Here is a 16,169-nt window from a genome sequence, read left to right as displayed (position 1 = left end):
CCTCTGTTCTCATAGTCACCTCAGTATTTAAAGTTGAATACTTTTCAGTTGTAATGTAGAAACATTAGAGTTTCTCTATTCTCTGTTCCTCATAGGTTAATACACATTACCACCTGTACTAAAGAGCCTCTCGCACGGATGAAAAGGTGAAGGTGGTGTGCTTAAATATTTTGAAGCCAATTTACTCAGCATTCGTAAGGTTTCCTGTGTCTTTTTCCACCACTGAAATGGACCATCACCTCCTGCGGAGTAATGGTAAAGCACTTAACCATAAGGGATTTAATCCTTTTGAGTTTAGGTCCTTGATATGACCTTAAACTATATCCGATGGTGAGGCCCCAGCTTGCGGGCTTTGGGGAGTGTGGAGCCACCCCTTAATTCACCGACTTGAAAAAAAAAAAAATATATTAAAATTTTTTTCAAAATCACTGGATTCTGCATTAAATAACCTGAAAAGGGTTGATATGCCGTAAAACAAAACCAACCAACCAACCAACCTTTTGAGTTTAGATTATGATTCTTGTATTTCTGTTGTAGTTGCAGTCTCCATGTTTAATTCAGTTTCTACCTGCTCTAAGTTTTGATTTGTTACTGTAGGCTTATTTGAAGTGAATTCATTAAACAGACTTAAGAGATACGGTTTTAATTATCAAAACACTAATAGATACTATACTTTCAGCTTATCCCTTCCCTCAATTTTATATTATTTTAGAATTTTCTTTTCGGCACAAATATACTTCAACTCACTGAAAGTATTCTATTGTTTTTATTTTCGGAAAGGGAAGACAATTCAAAATGACTTGTATTTCTTAAAACTTTTCTTTTTCTTTAACTAGCAGGGTGTCCGGCATTGCCTGGCTGTAAAATATGCTTAAATATGCTATTTTGATTAATGCAGATTTCAAATTTCTTATACTAGCAGGACCTATTAACTGGCGTTGCCAATGTCTTAATGTTAAGAACGAGTTTTGGAATAGATACCCTTGTAAGAACGACTTTCGGAATACACCATTTTATGAGGTGGAGGGGACTGTCCAAATATTTGAGCCAAGTTCAACCTTGATATATATTGTCAGCATACCCACCCGCAAAGACTATAAGCAAAAATAAACATTGGGGGGGGGGGTCGGTGGCAGTGTCGTGCAGAGAGAAGTACACTTTTAATCGCGCATGCGGAGAACAGTGAATTACAGTGCATAATGCATGTCATTATGTCTCGAAAACTACTTGTCTCCACCAAAGTTAAAATAGATGGTTTTATTCAGCATGATCTAAAACCTATAGAAGTTGTCAGTTTAAAGGAAATAGTGTAGTTAGTTCTGAGCAGTGTGAAAAAGGAGTCCTGAAAAAAGAACTAAACAAAAAAACAACTATAGTATAAAAAAGCCAGTATTTAACAAATAAGTATATCCATAGGCAATGTAATAAAGGGGAAAATTGTACTTTAGCGGCATAAACTATTTGACAGACAAAGGAAGTAAATGTAAAAAAAAAAAAATGGCATAAATGTAGTCAAATACAAACGGAATGAAAAGTAATGATAATTTATCTGGACGTAATTCAGGCTTAGTTTGAAAATGTTTTATATAAAAAAAAAAATAGTTTTTATGATTTTGAAAGTGAAAAATAATTTTTTTTTTCTTTTTGTCTAATCACCGTAATCTTGGCTCGGTACCACTTTGATATAGGTGGCTACTACAACTCTCTTTTATTAAGAGATTTGGCGGACGTTTATGAAAGTGCCCCCCCCCCCTAAATTCCACAATTTACATTTTTTATTTTTTTTTATTTTTTATTTTTTTTTAACGTTAATCTCATTAACTTTCCAGATAAGAAAAAAGTAAAATTGTAAAAATAATACTGACTTTTATCGTCAGGGATCAGTTTTCAATTATAACGTTCAACTAAATTGAACACATTCTTTGTGACCATCACTGAGAAAAATATTATCGCAATATTTTTCTTGGTGATGGTAACACATTACGTGTTCAATTTAGTTGAACGTTAATGTGTAAATAATGTCAATCCAAACAATGCGTAATGGCATGTGTAACTTTTAACTAAATGTTATTGTTAAGTTTTGTAAACATCAGTCAGTAAAATACAGGAAAAGCGATATTAAAGTATGATTTAAAGAGATCAGTTCATTTTAGCATCGGTTAATTTTTTTTTTTTTTTAATGTAACAATGTAAATAATGTTAATCCTAATAATGTGTAATGGCATGTGTAACTTGTAAGTAAATGTAAAAAATCAGTCTGTAAAATGAAGGAAAAGCGATAGCAAGGTATAAAACAATGCGTGGCGATTGAACGACCATATTGATTAAGGGCTGCCGTGTTCGTTTTTTTTTTTTTTGTATGTTTGTGTACAACCTGGAATAATAGAACTTCATGGTTCAAATACCTTATATATGAAGTGAGACCTAAGTACATAATGTTTTCACCTGAAATTCATTGTTTAAAACCTCACTATTCTACACAACACCCAATAAATAAGTGATTAGTAGTGAAATAAATAAAGTTATGTATGAATGAGAAACGACTAGGCACACGATCTTATATAACAGTTTTATTAATGCAGAATAGTTGTGACATCTCTGGAGCAAGGGTCTACCCTTTTACCATCACCGCATGGTGTAGCAAGTGTAGCAGTTGATCTCTATAAAGATTAACTGGGAAGGCTTCATACATGTCCTCATGGCATCATAGGCTTCGGACAAACACTAGCGTCCTTCCACCTGCATCGGCTGAATGTGTCTGAAGATGACAACAAGGCTCTTCTGACACCAAAGTATCTCTTGATAGGCTCTGAACTCCCCTGGAAAAAGTGAGTAATACTGGGCTGAGCGAAGATTATTAAAACACAGGACAACCTACACAAGTGGGAATATGTGTAGGACTCTCTGTAGTGTTGATGTGCAAACCATCGTACACATCCTCACTAGCTGTCCCCTGAGCGAGGCATGCTCCGATGTGGATAAAAGATAAAAACAAAGTATAATAAAACTCCAAACATCCCTCTCCATCAAACGGTGTATAAATACTCTATGGCTGATTGGGACGTTTTTTTTTTTTTTTTTTTTTGTTTTTTTTTTTACATAGGCATCACCACTTATCAAGGCCAAGAGGCCACTCGAGGATAAGGGTTAAAGAGTGTAAAGTAGAAATTGGACAATATAGTAATCGTTAATAATGGAAATTCAGTAAATTTGTTAACTTATATGGAACGGTTCATCAAAGACTTGTTTACGTTTGACTTGAAGACAACCATATTGTAGTCAGCTGGAAAGCAGGAAGATAATTCCACAGGCGTGCAGTTCTAAGAAAGAAGCTTTGTTCATGGAATCTACGTTTAGGTTTAGGCACAGATAAAGGTTTCCGAAAGTTTCTACGCTTTGTTCAAATAATAAGTTTGATATAGTAGCTGACTTTACTGATTGGCTAACTATCAGCATACACAGCTACATACCCTTCAAAAAAACTCCAACAGAAATTGAACAGCCAACCTTGGTACACTCTTGAACGTGCTGCCGCCATTGCACACAAAAACTACGACTTCAATTGTTTTAAATGTGATATGTATTTTGAAACTAAACTCGCCTTTAGAACTGTCAATAATCACTGCGAAAGGATTATAGAAAATGTGAGAGTGTTGCATGCTCTGTCTATCAAGTCGAATGTAGAACAGTCTTCGTGCCTATGAGTTTTGGCGAATAACAAAGTCCTGAATAGACACGTGTTGTTTATCTCAACCATCATCAATGGGCCTGATATAATTTCGCCAGCATCTAACAAAACCAAACTCTTTGCAAAGAACTTTATGGCAATTTCAACCCTCTGTAGTCAGGGTCTCCTATCTCTAAAATTTCCTCCCAAGATCAAAAATAATCTGAGTGACATCCACATACCTGTTCATAATATTGCCACACTCATCAAGAACGTTGATGCCAGCAAAATAACTAGTCCTGACAATATTCTGTTGCATTTCAGTATAGCTCAATTAGTCTTCTGTGTGTCATGAGCTGGAATTCATATTAAATAGAGAAATTATCAACCACTTTAGCAAAAACAACCCACTTGATGGCAAGCAATATGGTTTCTATCCTGCAAGATCTATAGCTGATGACTGTAATTTTACATAGGATCAGTGAATCAATCAACAGGGGTTCCCTGTCAAGAGCAATAGCTCTTGGCATATCAAAGGCATTTGAAAGAAATTAGCATAAAGGTCTACTTCACAAGAATTCCAGCTATGGAATATCTAGAAATGTCTGAACCATTTAGAAGTAGTTGTCGATGGTAAGATGTCCGTAGTTCAAAGTATCAATGCTGGCATGCTTCAAAAATGCATCTTGAGACAAACTATTTTCTTTATCTTCATCAATGATCTCTCAAATCACATTCTAAGTTCGTTCGTTGACATATGTGCAGATAACACTATGATCTATGGCAACACTTCAAAGGTCAACACTTACTAAGATCTCTATCTCTCTCTTCCGACCTTGAACATGTGGTGCAATGAAGCAAAAAGTGTCTGATTAATTTTAACGAACCAAGGTTTTATCTTTTCACTATAAGTGCTCTGATCCTCACTTTGTCCCAATTAATATGAATGGCTCTTGTCTACAAAGGCTCCTTGTTTTGACAAACTTCTGAAACTGATCTTCATTCCTAACCTGAAAAAGAAAATTTACATCAAATCTGTAGGCAAGGTCGCTGGAAAAATGGTGGTGTCATTTTACCGTTTCAGAAGGTATCTCGCTCTTGACATAATCTTCTACCTGTATAAGAGCCAGATATGTCATAAAATGGAGTACTGTTGTCGCATTTGGGTGGGAGATGCACAGCACCTATCCTGCCTTGACAAAGTTCAAAACCGTCTTGGAAACCTATTAGGTGATGTCCTTTTCTCTTCCCTCCAACCTCTTTCCATAAAAAAGAAGTTGCGAGCCTATCTTTTCTCTATCTATATTTTCATGGCAAGTACTCGTCTGAGTTTTAATCTATGATCTCCTCTTGCCAAACTTTTCACAAAAAAAACCTTCTCTTGCTACAACCACTATCAACAATTTCCCTCACTTTGTATCTGTGCTTAAATCTAAATGTAAATCCCATGAACAAGGCTTTTTCTTTGCCTGAGGAACCACTAGCCTGCTTTCCAGCTGACTACAATATGGTTGCCTTCAAGTCTAATGTAAACAAATTCTTGCTGAGCCATCCACCTAAATAATCTATTTCTGCCCTATTCCCCCACTATTATTACTATGCTGTTATCCCAATAACCACCGTATATTCATTAAATCCTTTATCCTAGAGTGGCCTTCCTGGTAAAAAAAAAAAAAACTCTAAGGGATTCCTCTGCTTCTGCTCGGCGATGAATCTCAAGACAGGCGAAACGTTATGATGAGTAATACAGAAGAAAATGTAAAATATTTTCTTTTTCTTTTATGGATGTAAATTTGACAAATTATGTCCATACAAATAAAATAATGGTTTAAGTTTGCAAGAATAAAGTTTTTTATTTTATTTATTTTATTTATTTTATTTAGTTCCGGGTTAAAAACTGAGTGTCGTATAAAATTTCATGCTTCTGCTTGGAATGTTTTCTTTATTTTTTATTATTATTGATTCTTGGTGGTTTTCCAAATTCGCCAACAAAGCAAAAGAAAAAAAAAAAAAAGAAAATAAATGTTACAAAAGGCAATCTAAGTTATTATTCTACCTACCTGGCTTAGTTATTTATTTTTTTTTTTTAATTTATTTGAAAATTTTTCCTTTTTTTGTTTTTACTTAGAAATAAAGGTAGGGTAAAGCCTGTCCAGTTATAACTGAAAACAAAATGGTCGTCTCCATTAGTCATAGTCGATCCGATAAACGTCCCCAATCGTGTGAAAATAATGTATTAGTATTTTGTCTAATTTTTAATTGAGACAACCATTTTGTTTTTCGTTCTAACTCAACAGGCTACCTTTTTATTTTTAAGTTAAAAAAACAAAAAAAACTTGAAAATAAGATGAAACAAACTCTTATCTAGGCAAAAGAATAACTCGTCTTGCCTTTGGTAACGTTTATTTGCTGTATATTTATTTTTTCACTGTTTTTGTTTTGTTGGATATTCTGAAAATTCACCAGGTTTTTTTTTTTTTTTTTTTTTTAGTAGTCGGTGATTGTCCAGAATCTCCAACACCCTCATGAAAAAAAAAAAATAAAGAAACCTCTTTGTACATATCTGTCTGAAAGAAAATATCATACACCAAAAATGTAACTTAATTAAGTAGTTTTATTTTTGAACAAGAAAATCAAATTTTATGGTTAAACCACAAGCAACGATTTTACAGCGCCATATTGCCAAACTCTCACAAAAAAACAACCACTATCAATAATTCCCCCACTCTTTATCTGTGCCTATGTCTAAATGGATTCCATGAACAAAGCTTTTTTCCTAAAACCGCCCGCCTGTGCAACACTGTTTCACTGGTTTGCTTCTCAACTGATTACAATATGGCAGCCTTCAAGTCCAATGTAAATAGAATCTTGTTGAGCCGTCTTTTTAAATAATCGGAGTTCTACCCAATCTACACCATAAACGATTAGTACATTATCACCTTACATTCATTAACCCTTATCCTTGAGTGGCTTTTGGGCTTTGATAAGTAGTAAATATTATTCCTTTAATATTTCAATCGTGGATATGCATTATAGAAAGTAGTGTGGTCGAGTGATTAGACTCGGGGTGCAGGGTTCAAGTTTTGTTGTGGTGACTTAATAACTTTCACTAATACTCTTGAAAAAGCATTTAATCTATGGTGAAATTTAGTTTTAATAGTCCCGGAAAAAAGTGTGTGTGTGTGAGAGTTTATGGGGAAAAATGTTTTTTCTTTTCAATTATATTTCACCCTTTTATGTATACAATTCCTTTTATTTATGAAGCTCAATGTATATTAAGTTTGACAAATCTTTCACGAAAAACACCCGTCTATCTGAAACCACTGTCAGTAATTTTTCCCACTCTTTATCTGCGCTTAAATGAAAACATAGATTCCATGAACAAAGTTTCTTTCTTAGAAGTGCACGCCTGTAGAACTCTCTTCCGTTTACCTGTTTTGTACCTGACTACAACTTGAATGTCTTCAAATCCAACATAAACAAGTTCCTGATAAACCGCCCCCCCCCCTTAAGTAAGACACTTTATCAAATCTCCATTACTAACGATTACTACGATATTGTTTCATTGATTACTGTACATGCAATAACCCTTATCCCAGAGTGGCGTCCGGGCCTTGATAAGTGGTGACTTCTCTGTATTTTTTATATAAAAAAAGAAGAGCATATAGAAATAAATAACAAGACACCTATATTCCAAAATGCAAGATATTATTCATCTTATCATTTATATTTTTCAACATGTCAAAATATCCACTTTATTTTTTTTATTTTTATTTATTTATTTTTTTTTTTACAGCACCTGTTTCGTAGTGTAGAAACAATCTGAATATTTTACCAATTTTCAATTTTTTTTTTGTGCTGAATTGTAGTTGCATCTTGTGTTATGGTAATGAAACCATCATCATCATGACGGGCTCCTTGCCCGGACCAATGTGACTCTTCCTCTCCAGAGTTTACTGTCTTCCATCAGTTGCCTCAGATCTTCAGGTTCACAGTTGGCGTTGTGTGCTATTTGTTGGATGTACGTGGATCTAGGTCGTCCTCTGCTTGCGCGTCCGTGTCGTGGAGTCCATAGCAATACATCCCTCACCAATTCATGCTTACTCCTCAGACAATGACCGGCAAATCGTAGGCGTCTTTCTCTGATGGTATTAGATATGGCAGGTAGATTGCCATAAAGTTGCTGCTTCATGGGATGAAACCATATTTGATATATACTAGCATGGGTACCCGGCGTTGCCCGGGTATTTGGAGGTGTATGTTGAGCAAAAAAAAAAAAGCGGTCAAACTTTGACCCCTATTATGACCTCTTAAAATTTGTTTTGGGCTCAAATCAAGTTAGATCCATGTCCAAGGAACCTATATCTAATATTTCAAGTGTGTCGACCTAAAATTGTCGGAGAAGTTTAGTAGAGTTCTCAAAGGTCAAATCATTGAACTTTGACCCCTTAATCGACAAATTTCTGGCCAAAAACCGATCACATCGATTTTCCCAAATCTCAGTACCCCGTATATCAACTTTCGAGTCTGCAGACTAAAAATTGACAGTTATTGCGTAGAAAAATGTACACAGACACAAACACACTTTCACTTATATATATATATATATATATATATATATATATATGCAAAGATCATATTATAATCATTTGATCACTTTGACGGACGTTAAAGACATTTAAAAAATGTTTGAATTTCAACGATATTTATCGTAGTTGATGGTGGCTGTGTGGATTTGGTCCTTGCTAATGGAGTCAGAGATGGCTTCGATGCCAGGTTCGAATCTGCCGACCACTGGTTATCGTGACACCCTGCACTGATGATTCCCAACGGGATGAAACACTAATGTCTGTAGGTATTTAATAATTATAGTAAATAATTATATATTTTCCCCCAAAACCTCTAGCCTTGATGGAGGGGAGATTAAAACTTGCTACTATGGTTTAAAATGATCTGAAATAACAGCAAGAGGAGACTTGATTTTAAATATTTTTCATTTATATCTCCCCTCTTTTCGAAATAGGGAACGATTATGAATAACTCCAGTGTCAAATAATCCTTATACTTTGTGAAATTATTAAATATATAAACAATAGAATATTCCATTTGTAAAACAAACACTAAGCGACTATATATATATATATATGTGTGTGTGTGTGCATGTGATGGATGGACTCTTATTGATTTCGATGTATGAGCTCAGAAATCCACACAGATGATCTGTTTATAGTGGTGAAGGCTTTGTGTAGAACCAACCATTCTATTTGGTATTACTGCTAACCTTGTTGATGCAGATAACTGCCACAACACAGAGTATACTGTAGACCGCAGGTTTTTACATCAGTTACCTTCTCTTAGATGCATGTCTTAAAGACTGGGGGTGCATCTCTCTTGGTGAATTAATGCGCCTCGAGATACCAATCTGGAAATTTCTATGACTCTACGTGGTACACACAATGCCTAGCCTCTCCAAATGGTCACCTATCTAGTACTGGCTAGGCTCACCGTTGCTTAACTTTGGTGATCTAGCGAGAACCGGTGTGTCAACATGATTGTGCCATTGTGTGTTTGTGTGTGTAATTTTATGAATCTGAAAGGGGATAGTTTTCACCTCTTTACCCTTCACAACTGAGATAACTGAGATAATCTCCAAATCAGAAATCATTGCTTACAACAGGTTTTCAAATGGTCGTTCTATTTTTCCCTGATTATTGACATTGTTTTTTGGTTATTTTGAAATAATCTTTTTAAAATCTAAAAATAAATGAATTATTCAGACTGAATTAAATCTGATATACATGTCTTGGCTGCTGCAAATAAAAGCCAATATTGTTCGCTTGTCCTGCTTTTTTTTTTTTTTTTTTTTTTTTTTTTAGAAAAACACATGTGCATATAAATTTACCACACACACCCAAAAACACCCGGGTACCCACCGATTTTTAAAAATTTTAATATCGAAACAGGCTTATTTAAGCCATTTTTCACATTTTTTTTTGTTTTGGTTTTTTCATATTTTTTAAAGCAGTTTTAACGTTTGTTTTTCTATTTTCTTTTTTGTTTTTTCGATTTTTACATTTAACATCGTTCGTTTGCCTTACGTTATTTTTTTTTGTGTTTTATTCTTATGTTTTGATTCCCCCCCCCCCCGGTTACCCTTCCCCCCTTTCTGTTTTCCTTTTTGTTTTTTTTTTACTTCGCTTATTCTTAGGTTTTCATTAGCAACGCCCCACCTCCACCGACAACACACACCTCCAAACACTCGGGCAACGCCGGGTACCCCCCCCCCCCCGCTAGTCTATAATATAAAAGTCAAAATGGGTGCGAGCATTTGTGTGTGTCCATGAAAGGCTTTTTTTGGTGTAGGTTCTTGCGTTGGTTAGATTCCAGAAGTTTTATTTATACTTCCTAGATTGTAATATCTCAGATTTGCAAATGGACATTGTCACTATCTTTTTATTTTAAAAAAATTCTGTTTCGAGTGTTTGTCTTTTTCGTATAAATAAAGCAAAACTAATCAAATGCCAATGCCTGGCGTTCAGGCCGGGTAGTATCTGTTCTGTAATTGGTCCTTGGTCAATGTTGAGGAAACCCTTCATACTGAGACAATCTACTATTTATTTAAATACTGCCAGAGTACCCCCTTTTTGGGGGAGCTGGTCTTCCCCCACATTAAAGACGACCTTATGTCTAATTTGCTTTCGTGGAAAAGCAAACAAATACCAAGACAGAAAGCGGGGAAGCTTAACTGGACCCAGGCCAGGTTTTAAAGCAACGTTCATTTCTACGCATGCGTGGCGACTCTGATTCTTAAGTTAATTACCAACTTATTGAATTCACTATCCTCTTTGGCCTAATGGTTAGCGAGGAAGACTACTTACCCTATGTTTTCGAGTTCAATCCCACCTCTCTATCTTTTTGTTTTTTTACAATTTTTTTTCATTCTTTTCCTCATTCGCTGTTCGAGTTCGAGCCTGCCTATCTACTACCAATTTTTTTTTTTTTTTTTTTTTTTTTTTTAACTCAACACACACCTCCAAACACTCGGGCAGCACCGAGCACCCAGGCTAGTATAAGAATAAAATTGAAATTAAAAATTTGAAAAACCTTGGAGCGTCAAACGTAAAAATAAAATAATTTTTATTTATTTTATTTATTTTTTTTTTTTGCCGATAGGTCGCTAAAAATAGCCTCATAAGGGTAGGTAGTCCGATACGAAAGTTCTTTTTTCTTTTCTTCATCTTGGTGTTATGGTAAAAGTAATTCCTCGAAGTAGAATAGAAGGGAATACAAAAGGTCATCTTGTTTCGGTAGAACCATGTGTGTTACATTCAGGTTGTTGAACAGAAGTTTAAATAAGATGGTTGCACACTCTATTTTAGTGTAAATAACTTCCGACCAATCATTTAGATGCTATTAATTCGCTGATTATTAATTAGCAAGACTACCCGGCATTGCTTGGACCAAAAGTAACTTATATTAAAACTTTTTTTCTTTCTTTCTATCTGTCTTTCTCTCCCCAACCCCCTCTTTCTGCTCAGCCCATTCCTCTTTAGCAGGACACACACACACACACACACACACACACACACACACACACACACACACACACACACAACCATCCTTTATGTAATGGATTCCCCTGACTAATGAATCAGCAGTTTCTTTACAAATTACTGCATAATAACACAAAAAAAAAAAAAAAAAATGATCATCTCCAGAAAATGAATTTTTTTTTCCCTAAATTTTAGATATTATTCATCTAAGGCAATGCTGATCAAGAATATGCCAACTTTGAGGGTGTTTGTTTTGTAATTTTTTACTTTTGGCTCGATATACAAACATACACACAGACAACTGCCCTTTGTATAATAGATATTCAAATCTGATGATGGCGGTTACACGTCACTTAATTTAAGTAGTCATTTTTTTAATTTAACTTGCGAGCTGTTCTATTTTGCAATTATGAATTAACACAAAATGGATGAGCTTTTCTGTGGAGGCGTGGCACCCCTTTCCTTCTAATTAATCTACACTATAGACGCGTTTTATTTATAGAGAAACATTTTTTTCCTTCTCTTTTCTTTCCTCTTTTTGTCTTTGTTTAATTATTAATGTTTTTGCATCTGTTCACACATTCCCACTCTCAATTATATATATAATGCTATTAATAAAATTATAAATGTTTGTGTGTGTGTATATACATACCAATAAATCTTTCGAACGGATGCACCGAATTGGAAAATCCTTTTTTTTTTTTTTTTCCCCTGAAATGTGTGAGTCCATAGATTGTCCTTATCTATATATGGTCCGTAACGAACAACACGTAGTCACATAAAAAGTCCGAAATAAGGGATAAGGGTTTTTGGGCTGTTTCGTTTTTGTCGAAAAAGTTACCGGCCGATGTCAACATAATTTAGCACTGTCTGTATACAGTCACGGTAACATCTTTCGGCATATGGACAGGACTTATAGCGCAATGAATAATGTGTCTGACTACGGATCAGTAGAGTCCAGGTTCGAATCCTGGCAAATTTGTAATTTTAACCATTTTATCCAAAGTTTACTCCTTATCCTTACGCTTAGGTAGTTTTGTTTTTTCAGTGATTTTGTTTTGTGGATATGGGAATTTCCCAGTCAGAGTTCACAGGGTAAGCGTTGATGGTAAGACAATGTTGAGTGTTCTTGATGTTGTGTTTGACTCAGCGTTGTTTACCGACGTGGTGCAGCCGCTAGTATATATTTATAATTCCAGAGCACACACACACGTGATTTGACTAGACATTCAAAGGTTCATAAACCTGGTGTAATGATATGGGATAAGGAGAAAGAATCAACTTTAGAAGTTAGTTCTCGCAATGATGCTGGGTTAAACAGAGAAAAGATAATGAAATACCAAGGTCCTATGTATGGCCTGAAGAGAAACTGGAATCTTGGGAAGATCTCTATCATTCTAGTAATTATAGGAGCAACTGGACTCGTAAAAAAGAATTTATCTGGCAAATATATCCGGTGAACAAAATGCAAGAGATTCAAACAATTACACTTAAATGGATAGTCAGTCTTAAAAAGATTTCTCAATCGGAATATATGAGATAGCAGGTGAATGTTTGGCATCCGTTAGGATGTCCCATCCTCAGCTTGAATAAACTTTAAAAAAAAATTGAAAAAAGATTTTTGCTTTTCTCTCTAGTTTTATCACACGTTATTTTAACTTTTATGCAAGGTATGTGCAAAAATAGCCTTAGCTTATATGGACTATGGTTATAAAAAAATGCTTATAATTTTTACTATTAAATTCTGTTTAATTTTTTTTATTGTTTGAAAGATAAAATATGCTTTATTTTCATAAAAACAAAAAATAAAGTCGAAGTGTTTAGTACTTAACCTAGCTGGATGCTCGGCGTTGCCCAATCGTGCAATATGCTTAAACATATTTTAATTTATGCAAATTGCATATGTATTATTATAGAATCACTCCTCTATTGAATATTATATATGATGAGGAATAATTTGCTCGGAGGACTAATTTGCGAAAAATATAAAAATAACAATGCTGTTCATCAAATTCCATCTGTTTGTTTACGATATCACGGCAGCTGATATTTGGGCTTGACAATCTTAAAAATAGTCTTCTCTTATAGATTAAAAAAGAAAAAATTTACAGGGGAATATTTTGCATTACACCGGCCAAGCTTACACCAACATAACGTAAAATATTCCCCTGTAAAAATTATTCTTTTTATCTATAATAGAGAAAAGCTATTTTTAAGATAAGACTTTTTCGATACTTATCAGATGAATTTCTGTGCAAAATATATCTCGGAACACTGCCAGAAATATAAATTACCTTTGTGTGAAATTCGCAAAAGATAGGCTCAGTCATTTCGGAACCAATAAGGAACTCTCTCTTTCTCTATCTCTCTTTCTCACACACAGTGATTTTTAAATAAGGGTAGAGATACGTAATTCAGTAAAGGTGTTTTTTGCATGAAATAATATATTTTCACTAAGATTTAGAAAAAAATGAATTCATTAATAATTTGTAATTAAATATTTGAATACTTTTTAGTTGGTCTGCATTAGCAGTTTTGCCAAAAACAAGATTTTTTTTTTTTTTTTTTTGTTTACAGGTAACATTTTAAATATAAAATTTATTAAAATTTTTTTTTTTTTTTTTTTTTTTTTAATGAAATTTAAAAATCAATCGTAAATTGAATTTTTTACTGAAAACTATTAATTCAAATAAAAATCATAAATCTATAAATATAAAGCGAAAATGTGTGTATGTATGTATGTTTGCTTTTTGTGTATGTCTGTAAAAGGCTTTTTTCGCTGGACTTCGCGGTCGGCTCATTCCTCCTTAAAACTTTTTATATCACATCTAAATCATAATATCTACCAGTTAACAATGGGGGTCGCCTGTCTATTTAATTTGCCCGACTTTCAAAAGAAATATTCCACATAATTGGATCGCCGCATGTTGCTTTCACTTTTCAGTATAAAAACAGCGAAACTGGATTCGAACCAGATGTAAACGCCACCGTCAACTATCCCGCAGTAAAACGATTTGACCTCATTAAAAACTACAGAATAGCGTGTTGTTCGACATTCACTTTTTAATCGCTCTTACATTGACTGTCGTTGTTGCGCAGGTATTCAGGCTCAGCATATGGTCCTCAAGGCTCCGGGTTCAAGCCGACCTGTCACCTGTTTTGTTTTTTACCATTTTTAAAATGACTGTTTTTTATGTTTTTTTTTTTATTTAAACAGGGTTAAGTTTCCTTTTTGTTCCTCTTTATAATGCACACACCTACAAGCACCCGGGCAACGCTTGGTTACCCCCGCTAGTCTTCTATAAGGCAAAATATGTGTGCTTGTATGTCTCGAAAAAAAACTTTTGACACGCGCGATGGATCCTGACGAGATTGGTCTCATTTTGAAGCTCAACGTTTTCAATGAAAAATATCGAAAAATGCCTTCCTGCCTACTACCACTTTTTTTCTTTTTTAACATCTCTATACTGTTGTTTTGATTCCCCCCGCCCCTCTGCTACTACCATCTTTTTTTATCCCCCTCCCCTTACTACACCATCTTGACACACACACACACACCCAGGCAACGCCAGGTACCTCCCCCCCCAGCTATTTAAAAAAAAGAAAAATTAGTGTGTAATCATTTATATCACTTTGAAATTCTAATTTAATGACATAAACTTGAAACATTGTTTATGACCATTTCATATATATAAAGAACAGTCTTTGATGATGACTTATGGTTATGAATTCAGGATAGCCACCATTAATCATCAGAGTACTCTTCTTCATCTTAACCCCCCCCCCCCAAAAAAAAAAAAAAAACAAAAAAAACTGAGAAACTAGAATCAAATATTGATTTTTTTTTTCTTAGAAAAAAAAAAAAGCTATCACTGAAAAAAAAATATCTAAAAAAAGACTCTATATACTAAATTCCATAGGACATATTTCTGCATGAGTGATAAGTTCATGGTAAAAAGGGAAAATGGTGATTCATTCATCGATTCGCATAGAAATGAAAATGCATTCATGTGATACTTATCTGAAATGTGATAAGTAATGTGACCTTGTTTGTGTTCACTGCACAGGTCGTTATCGTCCACTCCTTGTCTTCGTCAAAATATAGAACTTGATTTTGATGCGGGCCTTCATGTCAATCATGTGGCCTTAGTCAGAGTTGGAACAAAGTTTTCCCATCCGAACAAGATTAAAACACTGATTCATAAACAAGTAACAATATTTTATTTTGAAGTTACAATAATTCTTGAATGACAGTCACTTCTAACCGAACACAAAACAAAAGATTAGTCTGTTTTAATTTCTGACTATACTAAGGTTCCATCTAAAGCTAACAATATCAATCTGACCAAAAATAATCCTTCAGCTTAGGGCTCAGAAACCAACAAGGGCCCAACTGGCCTCTTCTGCCCTTTTTTTGCTTGCGGTAGGCCAAACAAACATCTTATTTGAAAATAAGTTATTTTATCATTGGACATAAAAATTTCTGGTGCTACCAGATCAGGCTGTTTGAAGATATTGGCTTCCTGAGATGAAATGCACCTAACATGTGATGCTTTTTGTTTTTCTACTTCCTTTTGCAAAACTTAATTATGCTCTGCAAAAACAAAAACGACCCCACCTACCGCCCGTTTCCTTCTTCCCATTCCCCTTTCTCTTCGTATCTTCCCCACTTCCTGACTGGTTTCCCAACTTTAAATTAATACTGTAACCCTTTTCCCTCTCCCATTGCAAAACTCATTCATGTTCTGCAGGGTAGGGAACAAAAACGATAAAATCTACTATAAAACAATCAAACTAAACACTACAAACTAGTGAGTGAATATATAAAATGCTTGAAGAATAAAAACCTTCTATGAAATAACTGGATGCAACATGAATACTATTGGATTCGGCATTAAATAACCTGAAAAGATTGATATGCCATAAAACAACCAAACCAAACTCTACAA

General features: G+C 34.5%; 1 protein-coding gene across 1 annotated transcript in view; it reads left to right on the top strand.

Annotated features, from left to right (window-relative positions):
• LOC145297743 (WD repeat and FYVE domain-containing protein 2-like) overlaps positions 1-16,169 on the top strand; it is a 133,872-nt gene that overhangs the window by 11,044 nt on the left and 106,659 nt on the right. The gene's annotated exons all lie outside the window — the stretch shown is intronic.

Source organism: Euprymna scolopes, chromosome 18, assembly GCF_053919585.1.
Source record: "Euprymna scolopes isolate OS-2025 chromosome 18, ASM5391958v1, whole genome shotgun sequence".
Taxonomy (NCBI): Eukaryota; Metazoa; Mollusca; class Cephalopoda; order Sepiida; family Sepiolidae; genus Euprymna; species Euprymna scolopes.
This window is presented reverse-complemented; position numbering and strand designations above follow the sequence as displayed.